We start from the raw sequence: 10,259 nt of genomic DNA, 5'->3' as shown, positions 1-10,259 counted from the left end.
ATTATCTTTATTGTTCAAAGTATTATATATGTCCCCTTTTTTCTCCACTTCAACCTCCTTCACCTCACACCTGCACCCCCCAGGCCTACAGCACTATTGTCTGTGTACATGGGTTATGCATACATGCATGTAAGTTCTTTGGTTAATCTCTTCCTGTTACTCCCCCCCCCCCGCCCCCTTCCTTCTGAGATTTGTCAGTCTGTTGCATGTTTCCATATCTCTGGATCTATTTTGTTCACCAGTTTATTTTGTTCATTATATTCCACATATATGTGAGATCATGTGATACTTGTCTTTTTCTGACTGGTTTATTTTGCTTAGCATAATACCCAGCAGGCTCCTCCATGCTGTCTCAAAGGATAAGAGATCCTGTTTTACAGGTGTATAATATTCAATTGTGCAAATTACCACAGTTTTGTTTATTTTTACTTTAAAAAATATTTTTTAAAATTGATTTCAGTCTCCATAAAAAAATCTACCAGACTTAATAAATGAATTTGGCAATATAGCAGGATACAAAATTAACACCCAGAAATCTATGGCTTTTTTATACACCAATAATGAGCTCACAGAAAGAGAAACTAAAAAAACAATCCAATTACCATTGCAACAAAAAAATGAAGATACCTAGGAATAAACTTAACTAAGGAAGTTAAAGTCCTGTACTCGGAAAACTACAGGCCATTGAAAAAGAGATAGAGGAAGACATAAACAAATGGAAGAATATACCGTGTTCATAGATCGGCAGAATCAACATCATTAAAAAGTCCATACACCCAAAGCAATCTATAGACTCAATGCAATCCCCACTAAGATACCAATGGAATATTCCACAGACCTAGAACAAACTCTCCAAAACTTAATAAGGAATAAACAAAGACCCTGAATAGCCACAACAATCCTGAGAAAGAAGAACAAAGTTGGAGGGATGACAATACCAGATATCAAGCTGTATTACAAAGCCACTGTTCTCAAAACTACCTGGTACTGGCACAAGAACAGACATATAGACCAATCGAATAGAACAGAGAACCCAGAAGTTGACCCAAGCCATTATGCTCAGTTAATATTTGACAAAGGAGGCAAGAGTATACAGTGGAGTCAAGACAGTCTCTTTAATAAATGGTGTTGGGAAAATTGGACAGATACATTCAAAAAAATGAAACTAGATCACCAACTTACACCATACACAAAAATAAACTCAAAATGGATAAAGGACTTAAATGTAAGATAGGAAACCATAAAAATACTAGAAGAATCCATAGGCAGCAAAATATCAGACATTTGTCATAGCAATATCTTTACTGATACAGCTCCTAAGGCAATAGAAACTAAGGAGAAAATAAATAAATGGGACTACATAAAAATAAAAAGCTTCTGCACAGCAAAAGAAACCATCAACAAAACAACAAGAAAGCCCACTGCATGGGAGAATACATTTGCCAATGTTATCACCGCTAAGGGTTTAATCTCCAAAATTTACAGGGAACTCATACAACTTAACAAAAGGAAGGTAAATAATCCAATCAAAAAATGGGCAAAGGACCTAAATAGACAATTCTCGAAGGAGGACATACAGAAGACCAAGACACATATGAAAACATGTTCAAAATCACTAATCATCCGAGAGATGCAAATCAAAATGCCAATGAGGTACCATCTCACACCTGTCAGAATAGCTGTCATCAACAAATCAACAAATGACAAGTGCTGGTGAGGGTGCGGAGAAAAAGGAACCCTCTTGCACTGCTGGAGGGAATGCAGACTGGTGCAACCACTGTGGAAAACAGTATGGAGTCTCCTCAAAAAATTAAAAATGGAGCTCCCATATGACCCAGTAATCCCACTTCCAGGAATATATCCCAAGAATTCAGAAACACAAATCAGAAAGGATATATGCAACCCTATGTTCATAGCAGCACAATTTACAATAGCTAAGATTTGGAAACAGCCTAAGTGCCCATCAGCACTTGAGTGGATTAAAAAACTGTGGTGCATCTACACAATGGAATACTATGCTGCTGGTAAAAAGAATGAACTCTTACCATTTGCAACTGCATGGATGGACCTGAAGAGCATTATGCTAAGCGAAATAAGCCAGTCGGAGAAAGATAAATATCACATGATCTCACTCATTTATGGAATATAATGAACAACATAAACTGATGAACCAAAATAGAGCCAGAGGAAAAAAGATATTTTAGAATATAATAGAAGTAATCCTGTTATTTGCAGATTTTTAATATTACCTACAACTTTTGTGATATTATACTATGTTAGTACAGTTTTGGTAATATCATTGCATTTAAATTTTGTTTTTTTGCTTGAAATGTTTATGTTTGCCCTAACCGGTTTGGCTCAGTGGATAGAGCGTCAGCTTGTGGACTGAAGGGTCCTAGGTTCGATTCCGGTCAAGGGCATGTACCTTGGTTGTGGGCACATCCCCAGTGGGGGGTGTGCAGGAGGCAGCTGATTGAGGTTTCTGTCTCATCGATGTTTCTAACTCTCTATCCCTCTCCCTTCCTCTCTGTAAAAAATCAATAAAATATATTTTAAAAATGTTTATGTTTATTGCATGTAACATTATTATACCTAAAATCATTTTTCTAGCTGAAAAAAAGATTAACATATGTAATACTTTTAACAATAAAAGATTTTTTTAAAAAGACAATAAATAAATAGATAAATAAAATTGATTTCAAAGAGGAAGGGAGAGGGAGATAGAGAAAGAAACATCAATGATAAGAGAGAATCATTGGCTGCTACTGGGGATTGAGCTCACAACCCAGACATGTGCCCTGACTGGGAATCAAACTGTGACCTCCTGGTTCATAGGTTGACACTCAATCACGAGCCACACTTTTATGTTTATTGCATGTAACATTATTATACCTAAAATCATTTTTCTAGCTGAAAAAAAGATTAACATATGTAATACTTTTAACAATAAAAGATTTTTTTAAAAAGACAATAAATAAATAGATAAATAAAATTGATTTCAAAGAGGAAGGGAGAGGGAGATAGAGAAAGAAACATCAATGATAAGAGAGAATCATTGGCTGCTACTGGGGATTGAGCTCACAACCCAGACATGTGCCCTGACTGGGAATCAAACTGTGACCTCCTGGTTCATAGGTTGACACTCAATCACTGAGCCACACTGGCTGGGATACCATAGTTTTTTTTTTTTATCCATTCATCTACTGATGAGCACTTGGGTTGTTTCCAGATCTTAGCTATTATAAATAATGCTGCTATGAACATAGGGGTGCATATATTCTTTCTGATTGGTGTATCTGGATTTTTAGGATATATTCCTAAAGGTGGGACCACTGGGTCAAATGGCAGTTCCATTTTAATTTTTGGAGGAAACTCCATAATGTTTTCTATAATGGCTGCATGAGTCTCCATTCCCAACAGCAGTGTACTAGGGTTCCTTTTTCTCCACATCCTCCCCTGCATTCTGGTAGGTGTAAGGTGGTAGGTACCTCATTGTCATTTTAATTTGCATCTCTCTGATGATTAGAGACAATGAGCATTTTTTCATATGCCTCTTGGCCATTTGTATGTCCTTTTTGGAGAAGTGTCTATTTAGGTCCTCTGCCCATTTTTTAATTGGATTGCTTGTCTCTTGTTGAGTTGTATGAGTACTTTATGTATTTTGGAAATTAACCCCTGATCAGGTCATTGGAAAATATGTTCTCCCATACAGTGGGTTCCCTTTTCATTTTGATGGTGGTTCCTTTTGCTGCACAGATGCTTTTTATTTTGATGTAGTTCCATTTGTTTATTTTTTCCTTTGTTTCTCTTTCCCTAGGTGATGTGCTGGTGAAAATTCTGCTACGTGAGATGTCTGATATTTTGTTACCTATGTTTTCGTCTAGGATTTTTATGGTTTCATGACTTACATTTAAGTCTTTTATCCATTTTGAGTTTGTTCTTATGTATAATGTAAGTTGGTAGTCTAGTTTCATTTTTTTTGCATGAACCTGTCCAATTTTCCCAAAGCCATTTACTCCAGTGTATGCTCTTGCATCCTTTGTAAAATATAATTGAGCATGATGGCTTGAGTCAGTTTCTGGGTTCTCTGTTCTGGTCCATTGATCTGTATACCTGTTCTTGTGCCAGTAGCAGGCTGTTTTGATTACAGTGGCGTTGTGGTATAAATTGATGTCAGGAATTGTGATCCCTCCAACTTTGTTCTTCTTTCTCAAAATTGCTATAGCTATTTGGGATCTTTATTGGCTCCTTATAAATTTTGGGGGTATTTGTTCTAGATCTGTAAAATATGCTGTTAGTATTTTGATAGGGATTGCATTGAATCTGCAATTGCTTTGGGGAGTATGGACATTTTAATTATGTCAATTCATGAATACGGCATCTTTTTCTACTAGTTTATATCTTCCTATCTCTTTTTTCCCCAATGTCCTGTGTTTTTCCAGTACAGGTCTTTTACCTCCTTGGTTAAGTTTATTCCTAAGTATCTTAATTTTTTGTTGCAATGGTAAATGGGATTATTTAGTTTTTCTTTTTGAGAGTTCATTACTGGTGTGTAAAAATGCCATCGATTTCTGGGTGTTAATTTTGTACCCTGCTACATTGCCGAATTCATTTATTAAATCGAATAGATTTTTGGGGTTTTCCATGTACAATATCATGTCATCTGCAAATAATGAGAGTTTTACTTCCTCCTTTCCTATTTGGATGCCTTTTATCTTTTTCTTAGGGGAAATACTTTTAGTTTTTGTCCATTGAATATGATATTGGCTGTAGGTTTGTCATATATGGCCTTTATTATTTTGAGATATGCTTCTTCCATTCCTACTTTGCTGAGAGTTTTAATAAAAAATGGGTGTTGGATTTTGTCAAATGCTTTTTCTGGGTCTATTGATATTATCATGTGATTTTTATCTTTCAATTTTTTTGTCTTTCAATTTTTTTATGTGATGTATCACATTTATTGATTTGTGAATATTGTACCAGCCTGCATCCCTGGAATAAATCCCACTTTGTCATGGTGTATAATCTTTTTAATATATTGCTGGATTCAATTTTCTAATATTTTTTTGAGGGTTTTAGCACCTATGTTCATTAGTGATATTGGCCTGTAATTCTCTTTCTTTGTAGTGTCTTGATCCGGTTTTGGAATTAGGATAATGTTGCCCTCATACAAAGAGCTTGGAAGTGTTCCTTCTTCTTGGATGTTTTAGAATAGTTTGAGGAATATAGGTTTTAGTTGTTCTTTGAAGGTTTGGTACAACTCCCTGTGAAGCCATCCTTTCCAGGACTTTTGTTTGCTGGGAGATTTTATTTATTTTATTTTATTTTATTTTATTTTATTTTATTTTATTTTATTTATTTTTTCCCTTCTGCTTCAATTTTACCAGTTGCTATCAGCCTATTGAGGTTTTCAGCTTCTTCATGATTCAGTTTTTAAAGATTGTATTTTTCTAGGAATTTGTCCATTTCGTCCAGGTTGTCCAGCTTGTTGTGTTGTCAGTTGTTAATTCATCTCTTTCATTTCTGATTTTATTTATTTGGTCCTCTCACTTTGTTTTTTAATAAGTCTGGCTAAAGGTTCATCAATCTTGTTTATCTTTTTAAAGAAATAGCTCTTGGTTTCATTGGTCTTTTATATTGTTTTTTAAGTCTCTATGTCATTTATTTCTGCTCTGATCTTTACTATTTCCTTCCTTCTACTTGCTCTGGGCTTTTCTTGTTTTTCTCTTTCTAATTCTTTAAGTTGTAGGGTTAGATAGTGTATCAGAAAATGTTCTTGTTTTCTGAGGTAAGTCTGTAGTACTCTGAACTTACCTCTCAGGACTTCTTTTGTTGTGTCCCATAGATTTTGGGTAGTTGTGTGTTCATTTTCATTTGTTTCAGGAATTTTTAAAATTTCTTCCTTGATCCCATTGGTAACCTATTTATTGTTTAATAACATGCTATTTAGCCTCCATGTGTTTGAACGTTTTTGAGTGTTTTTATTGTAGTTGATATCTACTTTCATACCATTGTGACCTGAAAAGATGCCTGATATGATTTCAATCTTCTTGACTTGTAAAGACTTAGTTTGTGTCCTGACATGTGATCTATCTTGAGAATGACCTGTGTGCCCTTGAGAAGAATATGTTCTGTAGCTCTGAGGCAAAATGTTCTGCAAATGTCAATTAATTCCATCTGGTCTAGTGTGTCATTTAGGATTGCTATTTCCTTTGTTGATTTTTTTGTCTTGAAGATCTATCCAGTGATGTCAGTAGGGTGGTAAGACACCTATTATGATGGTATTACTATCAATCTCTTCCTTAAAGTCCTTCAGAAGTTTTGTTTATATATTTGGGTGCTCCTATATTAGGTGAATATATGTTTACCAGGGTTATATCCTCTTGTTGTATCAATCCCTTTAGTATTATGTAGTGACCTCCATTTCTTGCTGGGGACTCTCTGTGCCTCCTGAACTTGTGTGACTTTTTCCATTTTCTCTTGTATGGCTTTCATTTTGAGATCTATTTTTTCAAATATGAGTATTGATACCCCAGCTTTTTGTTTTCATTTCCATTTGCATAGAAGAATGTTTTTCATCCCTTCATTTTCATCCTGTGTGAGTCTTTTGTTCTGAGGTGGATCTCTTGTAGACAACATATTTATGGGTCATATTTTCTTATCCATTCAGCTCCCCTATGTCTTTTTAAAAAATCTTCATTGTTGAAAGTATTACATATGTTCCCCTTCCCCCCCATTGACCAATTCCAGCCCATCCCCGCCCCCCAACTCAGACCTTCAACACCCTATTGTCTGTGTCCATAGATTATGCATATATGTATACAAGTTTTTTGGTTGATCTCCCCCCTCCCCCACCTTTCCTCTGAGATTCGACAGTCTATTCCATGCTTATATGTGTCTGGATCTATTTTGTTCCTCAGTTTATTTTTCTCATTAAATTCCACATATGAGTGAGATCATGTACCCTATGTCTTGTGATTGGAGCATTTTAATCCATTTACATTTAAGGATATTATTGATAGATTCTTATTTATTGATATTTTTATTCTTTATGCCTATGTTTCTCTCTCTCTCTCTCTCTCTCTCTCTCTCCCTCTCCCTCTCTCTCTCTCTCTTTAAATATATATTTTATTGATTTCAGAGAGGAAGGGAGAGAGAGAGATAGAAACATCAATGATGAGAGAGAATCATTGATTGGCTGACTCCTGCATGCCCCCTACTGGGGACCGAGCCCGTAACCCAGGCATGTGCCCTTGGCTGAAATCAAACTCGGGACCCTTTAGTCCACAGGCTGACGCTCTATCCACTGAGCCAAACCAGCTAGGGCTCTCTCTCTCTTTCTTCTTCTCATTACAGCAGTGCCTTTAGCATTCCTTTTGGTGATCAACTCCTTGAGCCTTTTATTTTGTCTGGCAAGGTCTTTATTTCACCATCTCTTTGAAATGATAGCCTTGATGAATATAGTAATCTTGGTTTTAGATCCTTGCCTTTCATTATCTTGAATACTTCATGCCATTTCTTTCTGGCCTGTAGAGTTTTCTATGAGAAATCAGCTGACAGCCTTCTGGGAGCTCCTTTGTTGGTAACAAATTGCTTTTCTCTTGCTGTCTTTAAGATTCTCTCTTTGTCTTTAATTTTTTGGCATTTTAATTAAGATGTGTCTGGGCGTGGACCTATTTGGGTTCTTCTTGCTGGGGACTCTCTGTGCCTCCTGAACCTGTGTGACTTTTTCCTTCAACAGGTTAGGGAAGTTTTCTGCCATTATTTCTTCAAGCATGTTCTTTATCCCTTGCTCACTTTCTTCTCCTTCTAGTATTCCTATGATGCAGATGTTATTGCAGTTAATGTTGTCCCACAGCTCCCTTAAGCTGTCCTCCTGTTTTTTAATTGTTTTTTTCTCTTTGGTTTTGTAATTGATTTTTTCTTAAATCCTCACCTGACGATATTTTTTCCATTGATATCTAGACAGAGTAATAGGGAGGAAGAGGAGGTAGAGAGAGAAACATCAATGTGAAAGAGACACATCCATTGGTTGCCTCCTGCATGCACTCTTATTGGGGCTGGAGAACCTGCAACTGAGGTATGTGCCCTGGACCGGAAATCAAACCTGCGACCCTTCAGTCTCCAGGCTGATGTTCTAACCACTGACCCAAACCAGCCTGGGATGAATGAGTGATTTTTTTCTACCCTGTCTTCTAATTCGCTGATCCCATCCTTGACTTCCTCTACTCTGATCTTTACTCCTTCCAGTGTATTCTTTATCTCTGGTATGTCATTCTTCATTTCCAATTGATATGATTACTCTGAAGTCTATATCTGATAAACTACTTAGCTCCATTTCATTTAGCTCTTCTGGAGAATTCTCTTGCTCTTTCATTTAGAGATTTTTTTGTCTCCCCATTTTTACTGCCTGTTTGGATTTATTTCATGTCTTAGGTAGATCTGCTATGACTTCCAATCTTTTTGGAGGGTGTAGGCCAATGTCAGACGCTGTTTGTGACTGGCTCTGAGTACTCTGTTTGGAGCTATCAGTGATCTGCAGCTTGTGACTCCCTCTGGTGGGGCTAGGTGCATTTGGAAAGGATCCAGATGTGCACCAAGGTCTGCTTTTCTTAGCCTGGAGTCCAGAAGTAGATCAGGCAAATACTCAAAGTACCCAGAGATCCATGTCTGCCTGCAAGCTGATTGTTATTTTCAGTCACTCAATAAGCCTCAGGTTATAGACCACAGCAAGGTATAAACTCCACAGGATGGGGCCAGAGGTTTACCAGTGGGTGGGGCAATTGCTTCTCCTACTGCCAGGCAAAAGCTGCCTAGATGGTAAATGTCTGCCTGAGAAAGGTGTCCTCTGCAATATGGCGGAATGATTCAGCACAGAGATCCAGGCAGCTGCCCTCTGAACTCTACTCCTAGAGCCACTAACCCCAGATTCTCCTCATACAGCTCTAGTCCATTCTGCCCTCCCTCTGTTGGAGCCCAAGGTGAGAGGCTGCACATGAGATTTTGTGCATTGGCCCTTGAAAGAGGATGCCTGCATTTCCAGCTGTCTCTCCCTGGCAGACAGCAACCCTGCTGCTTTTCATAGCCAGATGTTATGTGGGCACCTTCTCAGTTCTGGTTCTCTGGGCCTGGGAGTCCAGCTTGTGGTTTAGACCCAAGACTTCTCAGGGGGACCCCTCCCCCCACAGCTGAGATATCCCTCCAGAACTTCTGCTGCTGCCTATGGGAGCCCAGCCAGCCTTCTCATGCCTCTGCACTTCCTACCAGTCTCTATGAAGTCTCCACTTTATGTTTTCAGTTATAAGGGTTCTCTCCAGTTAGTCTTCAGTTGCTTATTCAGGATTTTTTCCCCTATATTTTAGTTGTAATTCCAGTTTGGTCCTGGGAGAAAGTCAGTGTAGCTTTCACTTAGTCTGCTGCCATCTTGGAATCTCTGAACTAGTACTTATTATGGCCCAGGCATTGTCCTATGGGTTACACATCTCTACATGTGTTAATTCATTTCATCCTGACAGGATCTCTAAGACAGAGGTACTACTATCATCATCCTTATTTTACATATGTGGAAAATCTAAGATTCAATAAGGATGAGTACCTCACATAGCTGGGAAGGGTCAGGCAGTCTGCCTTCTAGGTCCATGTTCTTAACAGCTGCACTATGTTGTTTCTCATAGTAGGTGATCAGAAAATGCCTGTTGAATAAAAGTTTGTTTAAATAATTATCATTATTAAAGTATTGTTCCCTTCCATTTACCCAAATTCTGAAGGTGCAATACCCTGGGAAAAAGATGGACTTCTAACTTTGGACTTGGACACTTTTCCTGCCTCTGTTGTTAACCAAATAGGTGGCCCTTCTGACTCTCCTGATTGAAGAAAAGTCATCTGTGGTCATCAGATGGGAACACAAACATTTACTGTAGAACCTGCATGAACTGAAAGATATCTCCGGTAAATTCTATGTGGATCCCAGACATTTCTATTACCCATGCATTAGTCATAAGACATGCTTTGGTGGATGGCATGTGAGCCTATGCGACACTTACCACAGTTGAGAAGGCTTCACTATAGTCCTCAGGCTCCTCTTCTGAAGGTTCAGGTGAACTTTTCTTTCTTGAGGCCCACTTGGACTCCAAACATCTCTCCTGTAAAAACCATGCTTGATAACCTCTTCAGGTTCTCAATCATCATCTCATTGGGTCCTCCCTACAGCTCTATAAACAGGCTAAAGCTTGTATTACAACAAGGATAGCAAGCAGTGA

This window comes from Myotis brandtii, unplaced genomic scaffold (assembly GCF_000412655.1).
Source record: "Myotis brandtii unplaced genomic scaffold, ASM41265v1 scaffold74, whole genome shotgun sequence".
Lineage (NCBI taxonomy): Eukaryota > Metazoa > Chordata > Mammalia > Chiroptera > Vespertilionidae > Myotis > Myotis brandtii.
This window is presented reverse-complemented; position numbering follows the sequence as displayed.